General features: G+C 49.1%; 1 protein-coding gene across 3 annotated transcripts in view; it reads left to right on the top strand.

The window, feature by feature from the left end:
- The first annotated feature begins 2,826 nt into the window (after positions 1-2,826).
- Positions 2,827-26,475, top strand: part of Scnn1b (sodium channel epithelial 1 subunit beta) — a 61,649-nt gene continuing 38,000 nt past the window's right edge. For all 3 annotated transcript variants that reach the window (XM_057778645.1, XM_057778647.1, XM_057778644.1), the window contains exon 1: positions 2,827-2,916. The gene's annotated coding sequence lies outside the window, so the exon portion shown is untranslated. The remainder of the gene's footprint in view (positions 2,917-26,475) is intronic.

Below are 26,475 nucleotides of genomic sequence, written 5' to 3'. Positions count from 1 at the left end.
TGTCCGTGAGGACAGGGCATCTTTACAGCATGCCAAGGGGTGATATTATTTGAAACTAGGATTCCTTCATTGCCTTCCACTGGAAGAGCATGGGGCAACAGACAGGATGCAGAAGCACACAGGACGGTCCAGGGGCCTATTAGGAAGCCAGGCATCAAGGAGATACAAAGAAGTGTTAACAATACCCTCCTAAAAGTTTTCATCCCAGAGAGATAGGTTTTGTCAAAGCATTTTACTTACGTTGGGGCTTAAGGGATTTGTGTCTGTGTGGTGAATTTGGAAATATTTTATTTTATTCTGTTGGGGAGAAAGGTTTCGTGTGTGTGTGTGTGTGTGTGTGTGTGTACAGAAACGAGCATGCTAGTGTGCTTGACTGGGCATGCAAGTCTGAAAAACAGAGGTAGACTTCAGGTGTCCATTTCATGTAACTCCCCCATCATTCACCACCTTTTTTGAGACAGAGTCTCTCGCTGAATCAGGAACTTGCTGTTTCGGTTGGCCTGGCTAGCCACGGAGCCCCCAGGATCCACCTGTGCTGAGATTACAGGCACATACCACCATACCGCTTACAGGGGTGCTGGGGATCTGAACTCAGCTCCTCCTGATTGCACAGCAAGCGCTTCACCCCCAGAGCCACGCCACCGTTGTTGCTTGCTTGCTTGTTTTCACAAGGTCTCACTGCAGCCCAAGCAGGCCTCATCCTCACCATGTAGCCCAGACTAACCTCAGACTCAGGGTCTCCCTGCCTCTCTTTCCAAGTGCTAAGATTGAAGGAGTGTGCCATCAGCCCCGCTGTGTGTTCCTTTCTCATCTAGAAAGCAGCAGTAGCTTAGTTCTGCTTGGACACAAGCTCGGGTCTTCTAGGAAGAGGGAACCTCAACAGAGAAAATGTCTCCATCAGATTGGCCTGTAGGCAGTCTGTGGGCACCCTTGAGTAGTAATTGAGTGGGAGGGCCCAGCCCACTGTGGGAGCTACTAGCCCACGGGCAGGTGGTTCTGGGTTGTATAAGAAAGCAGGCTGAGCAAGCCTTGGAACACAAGTCAGTAAACATTGCTCCGCCATGGTCTCTGCTTCAGTTCTTGCTTCCAGATTCCTGCCCTGAAACCCTACTTTGGCTTCCTTTGCAATGAACTGGAATGTGTAAAATGAAATAAACGTTTCATTGCCCAAGTTGGATTTAGTCATGGTTTTATCATAGCAATAGAAAGCAAACTCAGGCCAGGCAGTGGTGGCGCACGCCTTTAATCCCAGCACTCAGGAGGCAGAGGCAGGCAGAGCTCTGTGAATTCGAGGCCAGCCTGGTCTACAAGAGCTAGTTCCAGGACAGGCTCCAAAGCTATAGAGAAACCCTGTCTCAAAAAAAAAAAAAAAAATGGCCGGGCGGTGGTGGCGCACGCCTTTAATCCCAGCACTTGGGAGGCAGAGGCAGGCGGATCTCTGTGAGTTCGAGACCAGCCTGGTCTACAAGAGCTAGTTCCAGGAGAGGCTCCAAAGCCACAGAGAAACCCTATCTCGAAAAAACAAAAAACAAAAACAAAAACAAAAAAAAATGGAAAAAGAGAAAGAAAGAAAGAAAGAAAGAAAGAAAGAAAGAAAGAAAGAAAGAAAGAAAGAAAGAAAGAAAGCAAACTAAGACCCCCAAGTAAATAAAAAGCCTGGGGTCTTAATTGTTTTTAGAAGTATAATAATAAATGCTTGTAATGCAAGAGCTCCTATATCAGGAGCATCCATGGAAAGATACCTCAGAAATGAAACAGTATGGTTACTGAAGCGAAAGGAGTTGAACAGACACAAGGGTGACTTTGACCTGGGGGGAGGAGGCCTAGTGAAGGGAAGGCACTGAGGAGTCCCTGAGGCAGGTGTCCTTACTCCGCTCTCTGTTGTAAATGCCACAGTGCTGGGGAAGTCTAAAAGAAGTTTGTTTTGGCTTCCAGCTCTAGACCAAGGTCACTAGGCCCTGCCCCTGGTGATGCCCTCCTTGTTGGCAGAGTCCCAGAACAGTGCTGTAAGTTGGGTGCTCCTGGGAGACCTAGTCAAACTGGCTACAAAGGCACACCCAGTCCAGAGATGACCATTAATCCGCTGACCAAATGGATGAGTTCATCTGTTAACCGAGTAGATGGGCTATCCCACTCCTCATAGGGGACTCCTAATCTCGTCCTGAAATGCCACCTCTTTTCCTCTCCAAATGAAAGTTCAACTTCAACTTAGAAGGAGCAAACCATGTTTCAGCCACTAGTACAGGAGCAACAGGGATTCCTTGAAGCTACACCACAAGTGTGGTGGCTGGGCTCCCTGGGACCAAGCCAGCAGCCATCCAGACCTCTAGAGGGCCAGACCTTATCTACTGCAGAGATAGAAGTTATATCCCAAGACCAGCCAGGTGCAAGAGTGCTCTGGGAAGACCAAGAGCAGGAGCTTTCCTGAAGCCCCCAATTTGTGCCAGAAAATCTCAGCACCATTAGAATAAGGCTACAGCAAGTGACTTGTCATGGTGCTCCAGCGAGGTGAGGAGTAGGGCAGGATGGAGAGTTTGTGTATGTGGTGTGTGATGGTTACAGAATGGGGGCACACGGAGGAAGGGATTTCTGCACCTCGGTAGGGTATGGAGTCCCCGCGGTGTGTAGAGAACGGGACGAAAAGGTGAGAAGTGTCCTGTGGGGAATACAGAGGATGCGAGCCTGCAGCCCGTGAAATGGGACCAGGCGGCTAGGGAGCTTGGCGATGCAACTGGCCAGGCTAACTCACCTAGGCAGGCAGGCTCCACCCGCGGGCGCTCCCCGTCGGTCCCCGCCCTCTGCACTCGCTCCCTCCGCCTACAGAGCCCAGGCTCTACAGGTGACCCAGCGCCACAGCCACTCCGACGCCACCACCTTAGCTGCCATCATCGCAGACTCGAGTCCCAGCCTAAGCAGGTATGACAGCGACCCTCGCGCGCGCTCGCACCCGGGCAGTGACCTCAGTCCGGCCCCTGACAACTGCCGAGAGTCTCGGCCACCCAGCCTCAGTTTCCCACGGGAGGGCGTTGGGGTGTCCGGCCGCCACCAAACTCGACACTGAGGAGAGAGTGGGACTGGACCCGCTGGGGACGCGGGGAGAACAGGGGGAAGATTCTCTCAGCGAATCGGGAAGAGACCCAGAGAGGGTCACACTCGTGTCGCAGCTGGAGAGAAGGGCTGTGGTCAAGTCCTCACGCGGAATGGGCGGGGCGAGCTGTAGTTCAAGAGGTGACAACAGCGCATCCCAGGTCGCCAAGCAAACCCTCCAGGAGGGCTCTCCTAAGGATGGGGGGAGGGGCGCGCACTCCTGCAAGGATCCCAGAGACAAGGTGCTGCGTGCACATCTGAGTCCAGGCATCTGACCCTAGAGCCTGATTGTGGTCTCCTCTGCCAGGCCAGCCAACTCTGGGGTACACAGATGTAAGAGGCAGTACTGGGAAGGAACCCAGATCCAGGTCCCAACCTACACTGTCACCATTCCGGGATTTTGAGCAAAAGTTAGTGTCTAGAGAATGTCACATGGCATAGATGTGCTGAACACAGGACATGAGGGACAGAGAACAGACCATAGAGAGGGAAACTGAGGCACAGAGTTTAGCGAGGAAGCTGCCGGTTTTCCCACTCACAAGAAATCTCCATCAGCGAGGGTCTTGGAGCACCTCAGTCTGGTGTGATCCCTGGGTGAGAATCTGGAGAGTTCCGTGATGAAACATCTTGCAGCAAGCCAGTACAAAGGGTTGTCCTCCTTCCTCTCAAACTTATTCCAAGTCCTGCTCTCCCTGCTCCCTAAAGATAATCACCATCTACAAACGGAGTATTTCTTCTCGACCTTTCTCCACATCTATGCTGTAGTCATATATACAAGCCCATAGGAAATATGTAAAATAGGAAGGTGGTGGGCAGATATGTAAAGTTAATTGTATAATCCATCCCCACCATTGGGCAATGGTGACTTACATTCAACATTCTAGAATCATCCATGTTACTGCGTAGACATGGAGCTAACATAAATTACTATTTTGGGGTCAAGTTCGAAGTCTTGTTCTTTTTCTCAGTTTCACAGGATATAAATTTGGGGGACAAGGTCTCTTTTCTTCTTGCATACACAGAAGCCTTGTATGCATACATGTACAGACAGCCATGTGACTACAATTACACACCAACATAAGACAGACTCCAAAGCACACAGACATACGGACAGGCGAGCCCATCTCTACGCTCGCTATCCATGGTCAAGGACAAATCCGTTTCCCTCTGCCTGCAGCTTCCACTGAGCCCAAGGGCCAGCAAGAGACAGTCCTCAAGCTCTGCCTGTCTGTGCCCAGTGGACAGAGATGACACCAAAGACCCCATTGAGGGGCTCTCTACACTGCCACCACTGTCGTTCTCACTCTCCAATAGGAGAGAGTGATTAAGAACTGGGAGCCAGGGACTCAGCAGTTGGCAGTGCTTGCTGCTCTTCCAGAAGAGCTAAGTTTAGTTCCCAGCCCCCAGGTCGAGCAGCTCACAACCACCTGGAACTAGCTTCAGGGGATCTGCCACCCTCTTCCTGCCCCTGAGAATACTCACACGCGGGGTGCAAACACAAGGAGACACATAAATGTAAGAACCACAGGTTCTTAAGCCAAGTGCCCAGTCACCTGGTCATGTGCCCCATACTTTCTGGGTGTAAGATCATGTCCTTCCTCAAAGATATGATAGGACCATCAAAAGTTTGCTGGAGTTGGCATGGTGGTACATGCAGATAATCCTAGTACTTAAGAGGCAGAGATGAAGCCGGATGGTGGTGCATGCCTTTAATCCCAGCATTCGGGAGGCAGAGGCAGGCAGATCTCTGTGAGTTTGAGGCCAGCCTGGTCTACAAGAGCTAGTTCCAGAACAGACTCCAAAGTTACAGAGAAACCCTGTCTTGAAAAACAAACAAAAATAGCAAACAAGCAAAAAAAGAGACACAGATGAACTACAGGTTCGAGGCCAGCGTTGGCTGCATAGCATGCTAATGCTAAGGCAGCTAGAGTTCATAGCAAGATATGGTCTTCAAAAGACCTAAATAAATAAACAGCAAACAGTTTGTTGGAATGTTTGATAACTGTCAGGTTATCAAAATTCTAAAAGCAGAGATACTTCAGTCTCAATTACAGTTTTGCTTTTCTCAGGTTGGGCAAACGCACCACTATTTTCACATCTGTCAAATGGGCTTAATGATAATAGTTTCTCCAAACTGTTGAGTGTTCAGTAGGATGATGCAAGTAAAATTCAGAATGTCTTCTTCTGGCCAGGGGAGACCCTAAGATGGCCCTGTGGTATAGGTAATGTTGAGCTATCACTTGGGACCTCTCTTCCACACCTCAAGGGCAACCAGAGGCCTGAACACTAGATAGGAGCCAAGGGAACCATCTGTAACTCCAGTTCCGGGGGCTTCCATGCCCTCTTCTGGTCTCTGTGAACACCAAGCACGCATCTGCTGCACACATGCAGGCAGACATTCACACACATAAAATTAAAAGAATAAGACTTTTATTTTAAAAAAAAACTTTTAAAAAGAAAGCCTTTGGGCAGCCTTTATGAGGGTGTGTGTGTGTGTGCGCGTGCGCACCTGTTCACATTCTCCTGTGAGATAATGCGTGCCTATATGTTTGTACATAGAGGCAGAGAGTCATATCTGGTGTCTTCATCCAGCCTGTCCACTTTTCTTACTGAGGCGGGGTCTCTCACTGAACCTGGAGCTCTCTGGCTAGCCTACATAGTGAGCTTCCCCCAGGATTCTGCCCCTTACCCTGACCACACACCCTCAAGTACTTTATCCACTTTATCCACCGAGCCATCTCCCCAGCCCCATGCGCTCCTTTTAAAGGTGTAGGTTAGCTGTTCTGGAGTCATAGCTGGGCTCTATTAAGAGAATGTATTGCTCTGGCAGAGGGTCTGATTTTGGTTGCCAGCACCATGTCAGATGGCTCACACCACTGTTAGCTCCATCCCCAGGGGACCTGACACCTCTGGTCTCCCTGGGCACCAGTGTCCACATGCCCTTACCCACACACAGACACATACACACATAATTTTAAAAAGCAAATCTTCAAAGGTATAGGTTAGCCCTGAGATTTTAAGCAGTGAGAGCTCGTCAGTTTCCCTTTAGTCCGGGTGGGAACCTCCAAGATCCCACAGTCCCCTGGAGGCCACCCCTTCGTCTCTAAGAATAGCACACTGCCGGGCGGTGGTGGCGCACGCCTTTAATCCCAGCACTTGGGAGGCAGAGGCAGGTGAATCTCTGTGAGTTCGAGACCAGCCTGGTCTACAAGAGCTAGTTCCAGGACAGGCTCCAAAGCCACAGAGAAACCCTGTCTCGAAAAACCAAAAAAAAAAAAAAAAAAAAGAATAGCACACTGCAGAGCGAGAACAGGACTCCAAAGCCACTTCTGTCTCCCGGGTGATTTAGATAAACTGTGTCGTTTCAGCTCTCTAATTTGGCTCTTTCCTGACCATTTCCTTGTGGGGAAAGCAGAACTGATGCACAGTGGCTGCCTTGAAAGGTTGTTTTGGGTATTAAGTAAGTCAATACGCTTAAACCACTCCGTTACTGCCTGGATTACAGTAAATACGGCCTCAGCATTCTGATAACAGCAGTGTTAACTGGCCAGACCTGGTGATAGCGTTTCAAGGAAGGGCACAAAGAAGGAAATCTCTGGGGTAGGTTTTGAAGGAAGTTCTTCTGGGATCAGAGAGAGAAAGGAAATACATACAGAGGAAGCAGCCTTAGGCAGCGGTGGCGCGCACCTTTAATCCCAGCACTCAGGAAGCAGAGGCAGGAGGATCTCTGTGAGTCTGAGGCCAGCCTGGTCTAGTTAGCCAGCTCCAGGCCAAATTTTCTTCATGGATGCTGGGGATGTGAACTCGGATTCCCCATGCTTGTGCAGGAAGCATTTAGTCCACTGAGCCGCCTCTCCAGGCCCATGTGTTGGTGTTGAAATGAGAATTTGATTTTTTAAAGCAGAGCCTGTGATAGCAAAAGAGCAGACACTGTGCGAGCCCACATACAGGAGGAGGCCCTCAAGGAGAGGGCTGGGGAGGGAGGGGCTGTGCTTCATGGTGCAGACTCCCTTGTGTTAGTGGGGGCGAAAGACTCTGGAAATGGACAGCAGTGTAAGCGGCACAGTGACAGAAGTGTGCTTGGGCACACTAAACTGTGCCTTTGAAAACAGCTTGTGGTTTATAATTTGAAAGAAGAGAGAGAGAGAGAAAGAGCTAGAAATTCACTTAGGGAACTCGGTATATGTAGCTCCATGGTAAAACACTTGCCTAGCATGTGCAAGACCCTAGGTTTGATCCTCAGCGCGCACGCGCGCACACACACACATACACACACACGCACGGCAACAACAAAATAGGAGCTTCAACTTCAGCTGTCCTGAGTCCCAGCCTTGCTTGGTCCTGATGCTTCTCGACGCTGTGGACCCAGCTGAGTGACTCTTTCTCCACACTTCATTTTCCCACCTGCAGAACGGGGCGGGCAAAGTGCTGGCCGCATAGGCCCTGTACAAACATTAAGTCATTTTGTGCGTACACATAGTTCTGCTGCCTGAAGCCATCACAGGTCAGGCTCAGGGAAGTGGGGTAACTGAAACCAGCAACTGGAATCAGATCCTAAGACCTCAGGTTTAAGTTCTGCACAAGGATGAGAGCCCATTGGATCCCTAGAGCCCGTGTGAAAAAGATGAGCGTAGCAGCACACACTTGTAATCCAGTCCTGGGGAGGTGGAGACAGAACAATCCCTGGAGCTCGCTGGCCAGTGTGTCAGCCTAGTTAGCAAGTCCCAGCCGCGGCTAGAAACCCCATCTCAAAACAACAAAGTGGTCCACTCCTAAGGAATGCCACCCAAAGTTGACTCAGGCATAAACACACACACACACGTGCGCACACAAATACACACACACATACATACACACAGTGGGTGGAGGGGTCAAGTCTGTATTTTCTATTATCATTGACTTTGAACAAATTAAAAATTATGATTTTATAATGCAAAGTACAAAGTGTTGAGCCAGATAAACTCTTGTCAGCTGGGAAGAAACACAAGATGCTGGGATCCTCGGCCTTGGCTTGTTATCTGACAGATCACAGAGATTCAAATCCGGTCCTGCCAATTTAAGGATGGTGAGACCCAGGCTAATCCCATAACCCCTCTCTGCCTCGGGTTTCTCATCACAAACTGGAAATAAAGATTCTGACCACAAGATGGACACTTTGAGGGTTAAAGGGCAAAGCACTTACCGCAGTGCTTGGCCCCCAGTAAGTCCTGAGTAATGTGGATGTTAGGTAACTTGTTTTGAAATGAACCGAAAGCCTTAGAAGTTGTGTTTTGAGAGACGTTATTGTTTGTTTTCATCTGTTACAGTTATATATTTATTTTATCAGTGCGTGGGGGGTGTGAACATGCCACCGTAAGTGTTTGGAGGTCAGAGGACAACTTGTGAATCCCTGTGTGAATCCTAGGGATAGAACTCAGGGCTTGGCAGCAAGCCCCTTACCCACTGAGCCATCTTGCAGGCCCCTGTTTGTTTCAGTTGTGAAGTAGGCTCTGTGTTATTCAAGTTAGCCTGAGCACTGGGTTTAGAGGTGAAAGCTACCTCCGAGAGGTTATTTATTTATTTATTTTGACACTAAAGATTCTTATCCTAGCCATGACGAAGGTCATTTGTGACCAGACAGTGTGACGGATTCTGGAGGCTCTGAAAGGTTCCTAACTTCCCAAGGCCACACAGTAAAAACAACCCGGGGCTCAACTTTCTTCCTTCCTTGCCCCAGCACCCCAGGACTGAGGGAGTCTTAGGAGAGTGGCAGTGGATTTGGAAACACCTGGGAAAGCCTGGCTCTTCCCTTCCCTGCTGTCCTTGGGGTGCAGACCTCAGGGACAAAGTCGGGAAAACATACTGGTTTCTCTGTGTGTGGGGAAGGCGCTCATTCACAGGTGAAGGCTGTGGTCTCTCTGGAACTGCTGATCAGGCTCCTCTTAGCATTTCCGGCAGAGATGGATGCTCTGCCAACAAGATCCCATTGCTTGAAATTGCTGGCATTCCTAGACTAGTGAGTGTGTTTACACATATTTGTGTGTGTGTGTGTGTGTGTGTGTGTGTGTAGGTTGTTTCTTCCCCCCTTTGAAGCCTGGTGACAACACACAGGGCGGAATCACCTCTGCCCTCTGCTCATACCACAGTGAGAAGCGGTTGGTCTTGGCCTTGGTGGATTGTTAGAGAAAAAAACTGGGGTCTGAGGCTGTGAATTTAAGGGCAGCCTTTGAAGGACTGCCTACAGATTAGGGGGTGGCAAGTGTCAGATATGAAGAACAAGCCTGGCACCTGACGAGTAGTAAAGGCTCGTTAAATGGAGGCAAGAGAGGAAAGGACAGAAAAGGCAACGCGATGAGAGGAGGGGGAGGAGGCAGAGAGGAGGCCAGATGTGCTAGACACAGCCATCGGCCTGCTGGAACAGAGAACCCTGATGGCACCACCCATCCCTCTGCATTGGAGGGAGAAGAGCAGGGGCTGGCACTGAGGGCAGTTGACTCTAGGGAGAGCTTCAGTAAGGAGTTCACTCTCTTGGAGGAGGGCCTCCATCTGCTGGGGAGGAAGGTTTGGGGGGCATCCCTGAACCTGTTCCTACCTCCCCGCCACCCCCCAACCTCCCCACCCCGACCCAGACATCAGGGCTTGCCCAGCTCCTTACTTCAGCCTCCTCCAGACAATTTGTGTAACTTACCGTCCCAAAGGCACCACTAGGGTTTCCCACCCTGGAAACCAGAGTGCCTGTGTGAGCAGGCTTGTGCAGAGTGTGCTCCAAGGGCTGCCCCAGGGCTGACATTTGGCTCCTCAGGGAGAGCATGAGGGCGGGGCAAAGTCAGAAACACTGTCACTTATGCCTGGCACGCTAAAAGATCGCATTAGGACTAGGTATGCTGGGGGTGGTGCCAATCCCCCATCCCACCCTAACTTGGCTCTGGCCCATTGACTGGCTAGGGGTTACTGGGTTGTTTAGCGCGTGGCAGAACCTGGGACTCCCCGGGAAGAGGCACTCAGAAGTTGGAGGCATCCCAGGCAGGAATGGGGGTGCCTCACAAGCTGGCTACTATAACCTGCTTTGTAGGGATTTAAACAAGGGACAAAGTGAGGGTGTTTGGTTGCCGTGGGAGTTGAGGCTCCAAGCTGATGCTCATCGAACATCTGCAAAGTAAGAGTGATGGGAGGGTGGGAAGGAAGCATAGCAGAAGATGGGTGCATGCCAGCATTAAAATGGACTCTGAAAACATCTCTGGAATGCCAAGCCATGGCTCAGTTCCCCCGAGCCTCCTCGGCCTCTCGCCTGGAGAGCCCCTTCCCACCCTCATCTCAATCCTGCAACTCCCAAGAGGACCTTCCCAGTAGGGCTGGCCTTAGGTGGGCAGGGTTGCTCCTGGTGGAGCTGACTATTTAATAGGCCAAAGCTCTTCCCTGGAGACCCTCCGAAAGGTATCTCAGCTCCTCCCCCAAAGGTTCCCACACTGCCCTGGAAACAGCTGTTCTGCCTACTTTCTCTTTCTAGAATGGTATGAATACAGATGAGGCCACAGGGCTGTCTCCCCATCAATATAATAGCAAGGGGATCAGATCCTGGGTTTTGCACCAAAACTGTGGTGATGGTGGTGGTGGTGGCTTCTTGTTGTTGTTGTTGTTGTTTCGAGACAGGGTTTCTCTGTAGCCTTTGAGCCTGTCCTGGAACTAGCTCTGTAGACCATGCTGGCCTCGAACTCACAGAGATCCACCTGCCTCTGCCTCCCAAATGCTGGGATTTAAAGGCGTGCGCCACCACTGCCCAGCCCCAAAACTGTGTTTTGCTAAGCATGTGCCGTACCCCCAGCCCAGGGCAGTGCTGTATACCAATGCAAGCACTTGCATTATGTCACTGAATTCTTTCAGCAGCCACAAAAGTGGGCAGTGTAACTATCTCCACTTTACACATGGGGAAACTGAGTTTTCTCTCTGTGCGAATGTGTTACTGGCTCATGGAAGTCCTGTAAAACAGGTGACAATTTTGAATGGAACCCGAGAGGCTAAGTCACTTGCTTTAGGTCACTAAGAGCTGGTGAATGGTGAAGCTGGGATTGTAACCTGGGCACTTTGACTGCAGAGTGCACTATTTGCCTGGCCGTGTGTCCTCTCAGATGCTGGGTGTCACCTGAGCAACCCGGGGTAGATGGGAAGTGGAATTTTTCCCTCTGAGACGTGGCTCTCGATATCTTTGGGCCACCTGCAGTCAAATATAAGGTTTCAGCTTTCGGATCAACTGGGACTCACTCTGTGTCATTGTGTGGGTTGAGCTCTTGGTCGCCCCTAACCAAGAGGCTGGCAAGTGTTAGCATGTGACTACCACTCTAGGGCCCCTCTAATCCGGGGCACCAGCTCAACCTCCAAACTGCTCAACAATCACAACTTCCTCTGACCCGATTGATGGTTCCAAAGGAGAGGCAGGCAAAAAGACTAGCAACTGACTTCAGTCCCTGGGCCAGCCTGCCCCTGGAACAAGGTGGAGAATGTATTACCTGGACTCCATGCAGGGAAAAGAGAAGCTAGACTTCAGTAGGAAGCTCCGAAGGCCCCTGAGGGGGCAACAGTACTGTCCTTTCTGCTTTTTCTGCAATGCTAGGGCAGAACCCATGACTGTGTACCTGCTAGGCAAGCTCACTGACCCTGAGTCGCGCCCCCAGCCCTTCGTTCTTCCTCCTTGTCTCTGATCTCAGGTTGGAGTTGGGATGGTATCTAGTTAGCCCGGGTGCCGTGAGACCTGCTCTGGAGGTCTTTACGGAGGAGCCTTTACACTTACAAAGCAATGACTGCGAAACTGTCGGAGCTGGCAGACAGTATAGGCTATCTGTATTTCCTTAGTCAGTCTGCTCCCAGTAACACTACCAGGGAGATGTGAGCCCTCAGCACCCCAGCCCCCACCATCATGATCATTACCCCTTAGCACCGTTCCCACAGCCATTATCATCTTTATCGTGTCCTTCATCACCACCATCACCCCCATCCACAACAGCCACAGGACCCACATGGTTTTTGAGACCCAAGGTCAAGGCCCAGTCTGAAGACAGACATACTCAGAGGACATGATGCATCTCATTCCCTAGAAAGATAAGGAAGAATGTGGACCTCAACAGTTCAAAAAACACCAATTCAGTTCCTAGTTCTTCCACTTTCTAGCTGCGTGGCTTCGGGGAATTGACCCAATCTCTCTGAAAAGAGATCTGATCTATAAAATGGAATGATTGCAATTCCTCCCTCTTAGACTCATGGGAAGGGACACATACGCTCATTCAGGTACAGCCTGGCACAGGGCCTGGCTTGGATTGTAAAAGCAAAACAAATACAGGAAAACACACAGGCCAGGGGAACAGTAGTTAAGGGCATAGCTCGAGGCTCTGGCTCTGAGTCAGTTCCCATCAGCTCTGGATTTCAGAGGCAGGTGGAGCCCAGTGTGAGAACGGGCCTGGAATAGCGTGGCTTGCAGGCTGCCCAGCAGAGTCCACCTAAGCACTGAGCATGGAGGAAAGTGAGAGTTCCTGCCCAGATGGAGGCTGAGATGCCCACTGAAGTTGTGAACTGCGCAGTTTGAGACAAGTCAGGAAGGACGCTTGTCCAGCTGAAGGCAGAAGTCCAGGAAGAACCAACTCCTTCCTCTCTCATTCCAAGCCGTTCCCCCAGCACCAGCACAGACGGCTCCCTCTTCATACATGGAGACATTCCGTTCTAAGACTGTTCTCTTCTTGATGATTGTTTATGAACAGCTATAAAGACAGCCCAGGGCAGCTCCTGCAGTGGTGTATTCTGAAATTCTTACCTCCAGCCTCCAGGGCTGCTGTGAACAGCTATGGAGTGTGTGCTACATGTCATCCAACCAACTACGTTATGAATGGTAGCCCATGGAGTTGTGAGGTACACAAATGCATGAACAAACAGGGCGGGTCTGCCAGGCTCCTTCTCCTGAGCAGGATAGAATGATTTTATCAGTTCCCAATGCCAGCTCAAAGCAGAGAGTGGTTGGATGGCGTCTAGATGTCAATCAAGACCCAAATAGCCCAGGCTTTCTGCCTAAGCAGACCAAGCAGGTTTGTAGCTGACCTTGAGAAGCTTGTGTGTGGGCCTTGTGGTGACTGGGGATGACAGCGGGTTATAGACGGTCATTAAGAGAGATGATGAGGACGCAGGGAGGCAGAGTGATCACACAAGCAGGCTCTGCAGTTAGCTGTGGGCTCAAGTCCCTGGGTTCAGTCCCCAGCACTGCCTAGCAAAACACAGATTCCTAGGTTCAATCCCAAGCATCATATACATACATAATAATAATATAATAACAAAATCTTACTGTCTAGACCTTCACCAAAAGTGTATCATCCTTATTTTAGCTTATTTTCCCAAACCCTGGTCCAGGCACTTGCTTTCTGAGGAATTTTGTGAGCTCCAGGCTCACACCACACCCCAGACCAAGCAAATCAGCACTCTGAGGGCAGAGTCAGATGTCAGTGTCTTTTCAGAACCTGTAAGTGACCCTTCCAGGAAGACTTATTAAGAGCTCTTTCCCTGGTTCTTCTCCAGTTCTTTCTGTGACCTTCTGCCCAGAAGTAATTCCTGTTTCCACGGTCAGAAAGTCATCCCAGCGGCTAGGAAGACAGCGTAACCAGTGAAACCCTTGCTGTCTAAGTGTGGGACCTGAGTTCAATCCCCAGAACCCCTGTAAGAATGCCAAAAAAAAAAAAGGAAAGCGCCTGTTTATAGTCCCAACATGGGGGAAGCAAAGATAGGAGGATTCCTGGAGCAGACTGGTCACCAAGCCTAGCTTCCTGAGTAAAGTCTGCGCCAATGAGAGACCCCGTCTCAAAGCACGTGGACTGCATCCCTGAGGATGACAGGCCAGGTTGACCCCCTCACACACACACTTGCCTGTGCACCCCCCCACACACCTGTACACCCCACACACACACACGTACAAAGCACACTGACACACCCACGGAGGGAGGAGAGAGAGAGAGAACAGACCACAGTGTTCTTGTCTCTTAAGGCCTACGCCACTGTATCCAGATTTGGCACCATCCTTGTGGACAGGATCTCAAGCTGGTGTTCCAGATGCCTGACTGTGTGACTCACTTAGCATTCTTCTCTGGGATGGAGGATGTTGGGGAAGGAACTCAAGACCTTGCAGCATGCTGTGCGAGCGCTCTGCCACTGAGCTGTGCCCCCAGCGACAGTCATTTTGGTTTTCGTCAAATTTCACTTGCATCTGGTTTTCAGGTTTTCTCTAAACATCTCATCCCAATTTCCCATGGTCTCCTGAGTCTGACTCATCTTTCTTTGGTGACATCACCTTCCATGAGAGCTTGAAGCCCAGGAGAGAAGAAAAAGCTTATGCTACAGTGACCCCAATTCCGATGAGCACACAGATTCCTTGGAATCTGGCTACAGTACAGCTTCTGGCTGGGGTGTCTCTTACTGGAAGAACACATGCTTTGCATGCTTGAAGTCATGGATGTCCCCAGCATGGCAGAGTTAAAGGAGAAAGATTCTATACCGATGGGTCACACCAGGTTTGAATTTTGTCTCTGGGTGGAGCTGTCATTCATTGGCCAGGCACCATCTCTGCTGTCCCTCTCATTTCTTGGGGGTTTTTTTGGTTTGGTTTGGTTGTGGTTTACGACATGGAGTCTCACTAGAATGACTTCCAACTTACTTGAGGCCCAGGCTGGTCTTGAATTCTCCATCTTCCTGCCTCACACTCTGGAGAAGCTGGGGTTCATAGGCTCATACTACTACACCCTACTCTGGTGCCATCCTTTAAGTGGAGAGACAATAAGGCAGTGGTTCTTAAACTAGAGCGTGACCCGGAACTCCAGAAGGTGGTTGAACTGGAGTTTCTGACTTAGGAGAACTGGGTAGGGCCTTGCCAACAGCGCTCCCAGGGGCTGCAGCTATGGTCAGGACGACAACCAAACTTTTCAAACCACCTCTCTCAGTCATGCTCTGGGCATTTAGCCCAGGGACTCTCGCCGAGCTGGGTTCTCCAGAGGCCCCCCACAAGACAGTTTTATTTGGTCTAAGGCACACAGGTCACATAGGAAAATCAGATTTTGGTTTGCTTCTATGGCCAAACTATGTCTTTGACCAGACCTGAGCGGTTTCCTCAAGCTCAAACCCACAATTTAAAGATATAATTGCTACCCAGAAGACAGAGTTTCTGTGGTCATGCAGAGCTCTTCCCCATTCCACGGCTTCTGCTGTGTGTAGCTCACCACAGAGGGGTCTTGGGGGTGACACAGGGGAGCCCGTCAAGTGTACTTTAGCCTCACTTATGGGGGCTTCAGCCTCAGGCCTGGAGCCATGGGAGGGAGGGGACAGATGCCACCCCCTCAGAAAGCTGGAGCCACCACAGCTTTGGAGACAGACTGGGCTGAGTGCCACCTTCCACAACTGCCCTGATCAAGAATGACCACCCAGCCCCCAAATGCTTCCCTAAGGCCTTGAACTTGAGAGGGCTGGCAGGTAGGTCTGAATGGGGCGGGGGAGGGGAGGGGAGCTAATGGAGGTCAGGGAGTAAAACTGCTCTCAGGACTTTTCTTCCTGGACTGGCGCGCTGACGACTTTGGCGTGGGGGTTGGAGAACTTCTTCACCTTTCACTGGAGAAGGCAGGTGCGTTGGTACCTTTCACTCGGTTTCTTTTGTCACAGCCGGGTGACCCTGAGCGGCCTTCTGTGCTGGAGAGGTGACAATTCTTTGCAGGCTCAGCTCGAGGATTAAGTGAGGCATGTGATAGTTCCTGGTGCGTACTAGGCGCTCAGCAAGCGTTGTTGCCGCCACCATGGAAGTACAGATAGGAACTATAATTTCATTCTGCAAACAGCCTGAACACCACTTCCCTACTCTGCCTCCCTGCACCCAGACCTCACACCCCCACTCCAAACCCCCACCCCGGCCCTCTTCAGGCCTCTGTGGCCTTCTGCTCATGAGAGTTGGCTTATAATCAAAAAGCACCTATTTGGCCCCAAAAATATTCATTGCAATAGTCAACTTAACTCATTGTTCACGCTCTATGCTGTCTTATATTAACGTAATGCTATGCACAAGCATGAACCACAGAAGCAATTAAACATTCTGTGATACTGAGGATGGAGCTCAAGACCTGGCACGAGCTAACCAAGTGCACTTGCAATGTCAGGCCTGGATTTTTAAGACATGGTCTAGCTGTGGAATCCTGGCTGGCTATGAACTCATGGTCCTCCTGCCTCAGCCTCCCCAGTGCTGGAGTTAAAGGTATATATCACCACACCCAGAAATGTATTTTATTTTCAGTCATGATTTTTTAAAAAAAATGAAACAAAAAATAAATTAAAAAAAAAAACCTTGCAACATACAAATGGTCACATCTTTGTTTTTATTGCTGGGGACGGAACCCAGGGACTCTGGCATGCAGAACAAGATTCCATATAACTCTAACCTGTCACCTTAAATCACCATATCTTTAAAAAAATGTTTTTGAGACAGGGTCTCACTATGTAGCCCTGGCTGGCCTCAAACTCACAGAAATCTAACTGCCTCTGTCTCCCAAGTACTAGAATTAAAGGCATTTTGACCACACCCAGAAAACCACTTCTAAAAATTAATTTCCAAATTACTTTATTTATTTTGAGGTGGGCACACATATGCCATAGTGTGTATCAGAGGACAGCTCTAGGGGAGTCAGCTCTTTCCTTCTACCAACAGGCTCCAAAAGGTTGCAGGGCTAGACAGCAAGTGTGCTTACCTGCCGAGCCATCTTGCCTGCCCACTTGAGTTTTGAGCATACAGTTCCGTAGCGTGAAGGATGCTCACACCGCTGTGCAGAACTCTCAGAGTCTGGTCTTTCATCCTCGCGTCGTATCTATGGAGACCAGATTGTGTCCTATACCTGTGGCATATCTCAGTTTCACAAGGGACATCTCCCACGCCCAGTAGCTGCTGTGCGATTGGGGCTACCCAAATGGCTTGAAGGCCTTGTTCATGGAGTGGACCTGGGAAGGAGCTGGATGCTGTCTGCTGACCACCTTGGGGAGGTAGGCTCCAGTGGATTGATACAGGCAGTAAGGGAGCAGATCAGAGTCAGGGAGACTTGCCTGAGAGGAAGCCTTGGCACAGAGCCCTGGAGTACTGTAGGGAGATAGGCCCTTCCTCTGTCCAGTACTGCTGGTGACTTTGGTAAAATCCCATTACCTCTTTGAGCCTCGGTAGACCCTTCTGCAAACGGGGCAGTGATAGGCTCTCTCTGTTTTCCTGCCTTGGTTTTCACGAGGTCATGCTGGCAGAGAGCCCATGGCACTGTGCTGAGCAAATGCTGGCTTTTGTAATTACTGGAGGGAAAGGAGGACGGAAACATGCAGTGACCACTGGGTTTACAGTGTTATCTGCACGGTTGAATTAGAAAGGACGGCTGCTGGAGACAACTTCTCCCAAGTCTAGAAAAGAACCGTTAGACGCTGGGTCCACTTCCCTGAGGCTGGACTGGTAATGAATGTGCCCCTTGCTCCGCATACACCCTAGAGAGCTTCCTACAGCTCCCATTGGCTGTGGAGCAAAGGCCAAACCCTCACTGGTTTTCTGGCAAACACACATCTTCTGTTCCCTTCACTGCTCTTCAGAACCCGGGTTCAAATTCCAGCTCACCACTTGCTGGTCACCACCTTGTGTGGTTTTTTATCCTCTCTGTGCCCTGGTTCTCCTACCCATAAAATGAGGTAAAAATAGCACCTATGCCATTGAGTTGGCAGGAAAATTGGCTTCTACGTATGATGGATCACAGCACGGTGTGTTGCGGAGAGAGAGGGAGAGAGGGCCAGAGTACATTCGAGGGGGCTCTCAACCTCCTTTCTAGAAGCTTCTTTCCTGGAGTCCCTCCCCTGACGAATTCTTGATATCTGCCCAGATCCATCTGTTCGTGCCAGCTCTTCCAAGAAGTCCCTTACAAATGGCAGTCACCATTCCCTCTTTGGTGCCCATGACCTTTCTGAGGACTAGCCTCTCCTCTTGTCACATTAGCAAGCTGTCTCACAGCATGGCTTTCTGGCTGCCCCATACTCTCCTGCCAGGAGAGAAGAACTGGGTTGTGTACAGTAGGTATTCAGTACGTGGGGGGTCAGGGCTGGGGGAGAGGTTGGCACAGCGGTTTGAAGACTGTTTAGAGGTAGAGAGGTGTGTGTGTGTATGTGTGCGCATGCGCGTGCTCGTGTACATGCCGTGCATGTGCGTGCATGTGTGCGTGCATGCGTGCGTGCGTGTGTGTACATGTGTGTGCATGTGTGTGCGCTGTGTGTACTTGTGCTTATGTCATATGTGAAGGTCAGAAGACAACTCGTGGGAGTTGGTTCTCTCCTGTCATTGTGTGAGTCCCAGAGACCATACTAGATCATCAGGTTTGGTGACAAATGCTTTTAACTGCTGAGCCATCTTGTTGCTCTTGCTCTCTCGCTCTCCCTCTCTCTTTTCCTTCCCCCCTCCCATCCCTCCTATCTTTTCTGGATCTCATGTAGCACAGGTTAGTTTCAAACTCACTATGTACCTGAGGTTGACTTTGAACTTCTGATCTTCATGCTTCTTCCTCCGGAGGGCTGGGGTTACAGGTGTGCAACACAGCTTGGAAGATGCCTTTCCTCTCCACGTTCTGTAAACTCCCCATCCTATGGGTGTAGGACAACAAAGGGCAGGTGACACTGACCTATTCTCCCTCCAACCCCCTGCCTCTTGCAGTTGTACTAGGGGTGAATTGTGTCCCTCCAAAAGCCCAGGTTGACCCTCTAGCCCCTAGGATGTCTATATCCGCAATGGGGGCCTTTAGAATGGCAATTCGGTTTTAAAACAAAGCCGTTAGAGAGCTTGCGTCTGCGTGAATGGTGTCAGTGTAAGAGGAGGAAGCCCGGATACAGAGCAGGGCCATCCTGCACACAGGCAAGGGACAGGTGGGCCGAGCACAACAGTCACATGCTGGCCAAGGAGTACCCTCCGCAGAACCAACCCAATACCGCCACCTTGACCTGACACTTCAAGCCTCCAGATGATGAGAAAATGCATTCTGCTGTCTGAGCCATGCAGCTTGATGTCTTATTAGGGCAGCCCTGGCTGACTGGAGGAGATGAGGGAGAGAGGAGCAGGCAGAGGGGTGAAGGAGAGGGGGGCGGAGAGAGCTGAAGAGCCCTCCTGACTCGATTGGGAAGAGGAGAGTGGAGACTCACCCTTCACACCCAGTGGGAATGCCTTCTGTATTATTCCAAACAAAGACTTCCAGAACTTTTTATGGATGCAACTCTCATATTAAACTATCCACTTTAGAAGTCCTTTCCCATTTCTTATTTAAAGGCAAAATGGGAGTGGCCAGTTAGCTCAGTAGTGCTTGTGACCAAGACTGACGACCTGAGGTTCATCACTGAAACCTACGCGGTGGAAGGAGAGAACCACTTCCTGCAAGCTGTCCTATTGTGGCATGTGTGCACTCCATACAGTAGTTAATCAATTAATCGTAAGGAAAAAATAGAGGCAAAAGTGTATCTGGGAGTGGCAGTGCACACCTTTGAAACCAGCACTTGGGAGAAAGCAGAAGGAGAAAAATTGCCAAGAGTTTGAAATCCAGTCTGTGCTACCTAGTGAGCCCGGGGCCAGGTAGGGCTAAATAGTGAATCCTGATCTCGAGAAACCCATCGGGGCTGCTAGGATGCCTCAGTGAGAAAGGCACTAGCTGCTAAGCCTGCGGACCTGAGCTCAATCCCCTGGGCCCACAGGAAAGAACCGACTCCTGCAAGCCATCCTCTGGCCTCCACAGGCAGGTTGTAGCACATTCACACATGCACACACACACACACCACACCCCCCCACACACACACCACACACGCCTTTTCTAAAGACAGATGAACACAGATTCCACCTAAGAACATCTGACTCTAGTTGAGACAGGATCTCACTATGGAGATCAGATTGGCTTTGAACTTACCATCCCCTTGCCTCAGTCTCTCCATGTCAGGATCACAGGAATGAGTCTCCATTTTAATAATAACACAATATTCATGAGTGTCAACGGGGACAAATAAAGGCTGCAAAGCTGGGCCTACCACCATGGAGCCTCGAGCTATTAACAAATCAGCTTGACTTTTCCAACTCTATTTCATGGATTAGTCAACCCCCTCCCTCTGCTTCACACATGCGTGCGCGTGCGTGCGCACACACACATACACACACACACACACACACACCTTTTCCGGGCTTAGCTGATCTTATCCTCTGCACTTGCCTCCAGCCTGGACAGGGAGGGGAGGAAGCAAGCAGATAAAAGCAGCCACATTCTTCTTTCCAGCCTGCCCCGAGCACATGACACTCCACCCACCGTGGGCAGGTGGCCACTTGAATGAGTGAGGGTAGGGCCAAGGGCTTGGGCGCTTGCCATTGGTGTCCCCAAGTCATCCGTTCCCTGGGACCAGATGACAGGGCTCCTGACTCTGGGCCTGGTGGAGGAGGTGCTCTCCCACTGACTGGGGATCACACAGGATAAGAAGGGCAAAGAGCACAGAGATGGAGGACATCAGCATGGAGGGGTACGCCACAGTCATGTCGCCTCCTCTGCAATCTTTAGTTCAACCTGTCCTCAAGAGATAAGGCTAGGGTCACCTCCAGAGATTGAGGAACAAGGCTGGAGGTCCTGATGTTTGTTAGTTGACCAAACATCACTTCCGGTTGGTTTCTTTTTGAACTGAAAATAAATTATAAAGTCACAAAAACTGGAGTAAACCGGGACAAATATTAGATTATAAATTGAAGTGTAGGCCCAGTCTTATGTTCTTTTGTAAACCCGTTTGGCCAAGTAATAGAAACTTGATCCCAAGCAACCCAGGTGCTCACTAGACCACTCCCCGAGCCTCACAATTCTAGGAAGCCCATAGAGTTTTCTGGGCTTGGTGACGCATTCCCGGAATTCCAGCGGCATTCAGAAAGCTCTGAAGGATCACCATGAGGTTGAGGCAAGCCTGGGCTACATAGTGAGTCCCAGATCAGCCTAGACTATATAACTAGATTTTTTTTAATTTAAAACACCATCAGCAACTATCAAACTGTATTTCCTGCTGTCCTCCACCATTTTCCCCCAACAGCCAAGTTTTTCAGGAACAGTTTTCCTTTCAGATCCACAGGGGACTCCATCCAGGACCTAAACCCTCACTCTTCAGTCCCTCAGCGTTCACTACTACCCATGGACTTGACTTGAGACTTTGCATCTCTAGATTACCTATCATGCCTACTACAATGTAGGTGTTGACTATATTGTTTGGGGCATAATGGTGAGAAAGGTATCTATACATGTTCAGGACAGATATACTACTTAAAAAAATCTGATCTGAGATTGCTTGAGTCCACAGATGAATACAAGAAACCAATTGTATTTTGATTTATATTGGAGAGAGGAGGGGAAGGAGAACGGGAGAGAATGAGGGTTATAACAAGCCCATGACGGTCAGAGGGCAGTCTCTGGAAGCCTCCTCTCTCCTCTGTTTTCTCTGAGAAAGACCTAGCTGTGCTGTATATTTTAGGCTAGCTAGACCAAGAGTCCAGGGAATTTTTTTTTGTCTCTCTGCCTTCCACCTTGCAGTAGGGGTGCTGGGCTTTTGGGCCCATGACACTACATCTGACTATTTTTACATAGGTTTTGATCACCAGGATTTTGTGACAAGGGTTTGAACTCCTGAGCCATCTCGCTGGCCCTAACTTTCATAATCCCCAATTTTCCAGGTAGTAAAGCTGCCTGGAATCTTTTCCCAGACACTGCTGCAAAGCTAAGAACATGCTTGCTTATTATGTTTTTGTGGTATAAACAATATATGTTCATCATGGGAAAGTGGTAACACAGAGATAAACTAAAATATTATCCTTAGTAACCCAAGCTCTTGCTTCTAGAAGGTAATCACAATAAACACCCTGATTAATACCATCCCAGATGATTTTTTTCCTATGTACATAGATATACATAATCCTACATGTTGTGTTAATCTGGCGATGGATGGGACTAGCTAGCCTAGAACTCTCCATCAGACTCCTGAGAACTGGGATTACAAGTTGTCTGTCACATGGTCAACCCTACAGGTATGAGTGAGTGTCTGTATGTACATCTCGGTGTGCTTGCATGCGTAGCACATACATGTTTCGATAAGAGGACCACCTGGACTATCATTCCTCAGGTTCCTCTACCTTTCGGGTTGAGATGGAGTCTCTCATTGGCCTGGAACTTTGCCAAGTAGACTTGACTAACTGGCCATAGAGCTTCTAGAGAACCACCTCCCATTGCAACATCTCAACTGGGGTGACCAGCTTCCACCTCCCTGCCTGGCTTTTTATGTGAGTCTGGGGAGCAAGTCTGAGTCCTTAAACTTACAAGGAAAGTGCTTCACCAACTAAGCCATCTTCCCAGACCCCACAGATTATTTTCAACAGTAGCACTTAATCACTTTCCCTAATGGCCTCCCGCACTCCTCTGTGGGTCTGGACTGCATATAGCATGCCCGGCTCCCCCATCCCAGCCCACATTTAAGTTTTCTCTCCATGAGCATTTGCACTGTTGTAGAAAGTCTTGACAGAAAGGATGGTACTGTCCTGGGTGTGTTACCTTTCTAGATCCAATTGCAGAACTTAATCACCAGGTGCCCTAGGAAATGACAGATATTTCCTTCAAAGGTCATTCAAGGAAGGGCTGGGATGTCACTCAGGGATGGAGGACTTCCACAGCATGCTGAAGTCCTTGGGTTGCATCGCAGCACCTCCGGAAAACTAAATGTTTTCTAAGCTTGATGTGATGGCATATGACCATAATCCTAGACTTCAGAATCTTGACGCATACATAGAAAGATGGCATACGCTAGGCCAGTGTGGGGGCAGGGAGGGAATTCAAGGGCTAGGAATATGGCTCAGTGGTATATTGTGTCTTGCCTGACACAGGACCCTGGGTTCAAGCTCCAGCCCTGGTGGGGGCAGGGCAGCCAGTTAAGTCCTTCTGGCAGCTGTGGCCATCTGAGGTCTTAGAGACTGGGAACCTCGGACTGGGTTGACTGAGCACATGTCAAGCTGTTCCTGGAATTGAGGCCTATGTAATATAGATGTACACTTGGTGGTAGAGAAACCTACAAAACAGGTCAGGCTAAAATCCACCAGGCATGACCACTGGGGGCAGGGTCAGCATGTCAGGCAGCAAGGCATCTTATCAAGTCTAGTGAGTTGGAGAATGCTGCCTGCTGAATGCGTCTGCCTGAGAGAGGGTACCAGAGGCTTTCAGATAGCACTCGTGGCACTGTTTCTCATCTCGTTCATAATTATTTATGTTGAGGTGGATTAGAACACATATATAATTAGTGACATCCAACCTGTGATTTAGTGGATATTGTTGCTCGGGATGAAGCTGAAGTGGGTATTTAAGCAAAACCAGGAGTGAGTCAACTGAAAGAAAGATATTAAGTAAATGACAGCATAATTGGTTCCCAAAGGCAGCCCATGTTGTATCATGATGACCGGGCCCAAAGACGTCCTTGTACAGGAAGCAGTCGGTCTCCAGGAACAGAAAGACAGGAAGCTGTCTTTGTTAGTGACACTCTGAACCACGTCGGTCTACAGAGATAACCTTACAGGATTCTTCAACCATCTGTGCACTGAACTACAGAAGTCAGAAGATTCTAGAAGTGAGCAGACAGCACAAATGTGCTGCCCACGCTAGTCTAGTTTTGTGAAAGCAGAACTCCTGCCTCACAACTTGGGGCAAAGGCCTCTGAGCTGTGAGCCGAGCTTCCCCATCCCACACTCTGGTCTTTATTTGGTTGGGCTCAGGGGGTTGGTTTGTTTTGTTAGATAAAGTCTTGCTATGTAGCCCAGGCTGGCTTCGGAGTCAATCTCCTGCCTCAGCCTCCTGAGTGATAGACTTGTAGCTGTCTGCTGGCCCCATATCCGTGTTTGAAGTTAGGATTTTTGTTTGGTTCGCTTGAACTCACTAAATAGCCAAGGCCATTCCTTTCTGCACCTCCACAAGGGCTGGAATCACAAGTCTTCACCTCCATGTCTGTCCTTGAGGTGAGATCTCCAAGTGGACCTGTAGATTTAAAATTTTCTTTAGAATTGGACTGTCACATTGGCCTGTGAAGGGGTCCAAGTCACACCCAACTGTTGCTGGTGACATTGATCTCCAACTATTCTAATGCTCCTGGGCTTTTTGTTCTAAGCTTTTGGCTAGAGCTGGTAAAGGTGATGCAGAAAACAGATGGTACATGGTCACCATGAATGTGGGCCCCCAGGATGTCCTTCCATCTACAGAAAGGGCAGCCTGTTGTAGTAGGAGCTGTGGGCTGCGTTCCCACCCGGCTCCCACACGCTCGCTTAACACCCGAAATAACAACACACAAATTGTATTCTTTTAAACGCTGCTTGGCCCATTCGTTCTAGCCTCTTATTGGCTAATTCTCACATCTTAATTAACCCATTTCTAATAATCTGTGTAGCACCACGAGGTGGTGGCTTACCGGGAAGGATCTTAACCTATGTCCATCTTGGAGAGGAGAGCTATAGCGTCTGCCTCATTGCCTTCTTCCCAGCATTCAGTTCTGTCTACTCCACCTACCTAATTTTCTGTCCTATCAAAGGGCCAAGGCAGTTTCTTTATTAACCACTGAAAGTAACACATAGACAGATGACCCTCCTCCATCAGCTTGTCACTCCTGGCCACTTCTCTTACCATAACTTTCACTGGCAAGCAAAGTGAGCTCCCATTATAATTAATGTTACTCTCCAATGACACTGCAATTAGAAAGACAGCTGTCTGGCACTTTTAGCGATGACCAGGGAAGGACATGGTGAAATGACACCATGGGAGGAGGGAAGGAGGACGAGGGCAGAGAAAGAGGAAAAAGGATAAACAGAAAGGTGGAGAATGAAAGCGAGAGAAAGGGCCGGATTTGGGGTCCAGACATAGGTGTGCAGTTGCCTATGAGTTGGGAATGCTTTCCCAAGAAAAGCTTAAGAGATTTTAAATTTTAAGAGTCAAAACTTTAGTTTCAATCTGGTCGTTGGATGGAAATATTTATAAGAGACTGCACCAAACTTTGAAATCAGAAGAAAGCCATGAGTACCCCTGCAGTGACTGGGACCCTGGCACAGAGGGCCGCTCCACGGCTCTCTTGGACCTGGGCTGTGTCCCTCTGCCTCTTCATTCACGGCCATTTACCTGTCACCACTACAGAGCTGCAGTCCATCGTCTCGCTGGCATGACGCCAGCACCCCGCCTTTGCCCATCTTTAGAATAGGTCTCTCTAGTTTGGTCTGTTTTTATTGTGTTTGTTGAGCTATACTTTTCTCTGCACCCTCCATTTCTTCCCCCTCGCCTTCTACCCTCTCCCATGGTCCCCATGCTTCCAATTTACTCAGGAGATCTTGTCTTTTTCTACTTCCCATGTAGATTACATCCATGTATGTCTCTCTTAGGGTCTTCTTTGTTGTCTAGGTTCTCTGGGATTGTGATTTGTAGGCTGGTTTTCTTTGCTTTATGTTTAAAAACCACTTATGAGTGAGTACATGTGATATTTGTCTTTCCGGGTCTAGGTTATCTCACTCAAAATTATATTTTCTAGATCCATCCATTTGCCTGAAAATTGCAAGATGTCATTTTTTTTTTTGCTGTGTAGTACTCCATTGTGTAAATGTACCACATTTTCCTTATCCATTCTTGGTTTGAGGGTCATTTAGGTTGTTACCACATTCTAACTATGACAAGCAATGCTGCTATGAACATAGTTGAGCACATGACCTTGTGGCACGATTAAGCATCCTTTGGATATATACCCAAAAGTGGTATTGCTGGGTCTTGAGGTAGGTTGTTTCCTAATTTTCTAAGAAATCACCATACTATTTCCAAAGCAGTTATACCAGTTTGTACTCCCACCAGCAATGCAGAAGTGTTTCATTTACCCCACAACCTCTTCAGCATAAGTTATCATCAGTGTTTTTGATCTTGGCCATTCTTACAGGTGTAAGATAGAATCTCAGAGTTGTTTTGATTTGCATTTCTCTAATGACTAAGGATGTTGAGCATTTCCTTAAGTGTCTTTCAGCCATTTTAGAGTCCTCTGTTGAGAGTTCTCTGTTTAGGTCTGTACTTCATTTTTTTATTGGATTATGTGATCTTTTGGTGTCTAATTTCTTGAGTTCTTTGTATATTTTGGAGACCATTTTTATTAAATTATTTGTTTTTTTGATGGCCAGGTTTTGTATATTTTAGAGATCAGACCTCTGTCTGATGTGTGGTTGGTGAAGATCTTTTCCCATTCTGTAGGCTGTCATTTTGTATTGTTGACCATGTCCTTTGCTTTACAGAAGCTTTTCAGTTTTAGGAGGCCCCATTTATTAATTGTTTCTCTCAGTGTCTGTGC

The sequence above is a fragment of the Chionomys nivalis genome, chromosome 8 (genome assembly GCF_950005125.1).
Source record: "Chionomys nivalis chromosome 8, mChiNiv1.1, whole genome shotgun sequence".
NCBI classification, from domain to species: Eukaryota; Metazoa; Chordata; class Mammalia; order Rodentia; family Cricetidae; genus Chionomys; species Chionomys nivalis.
The sequence above is the reverse complement of the archived record's forward strand: the minus strand, read 5'-3'. Positions and strand labels throughout refer to the sequence as shown.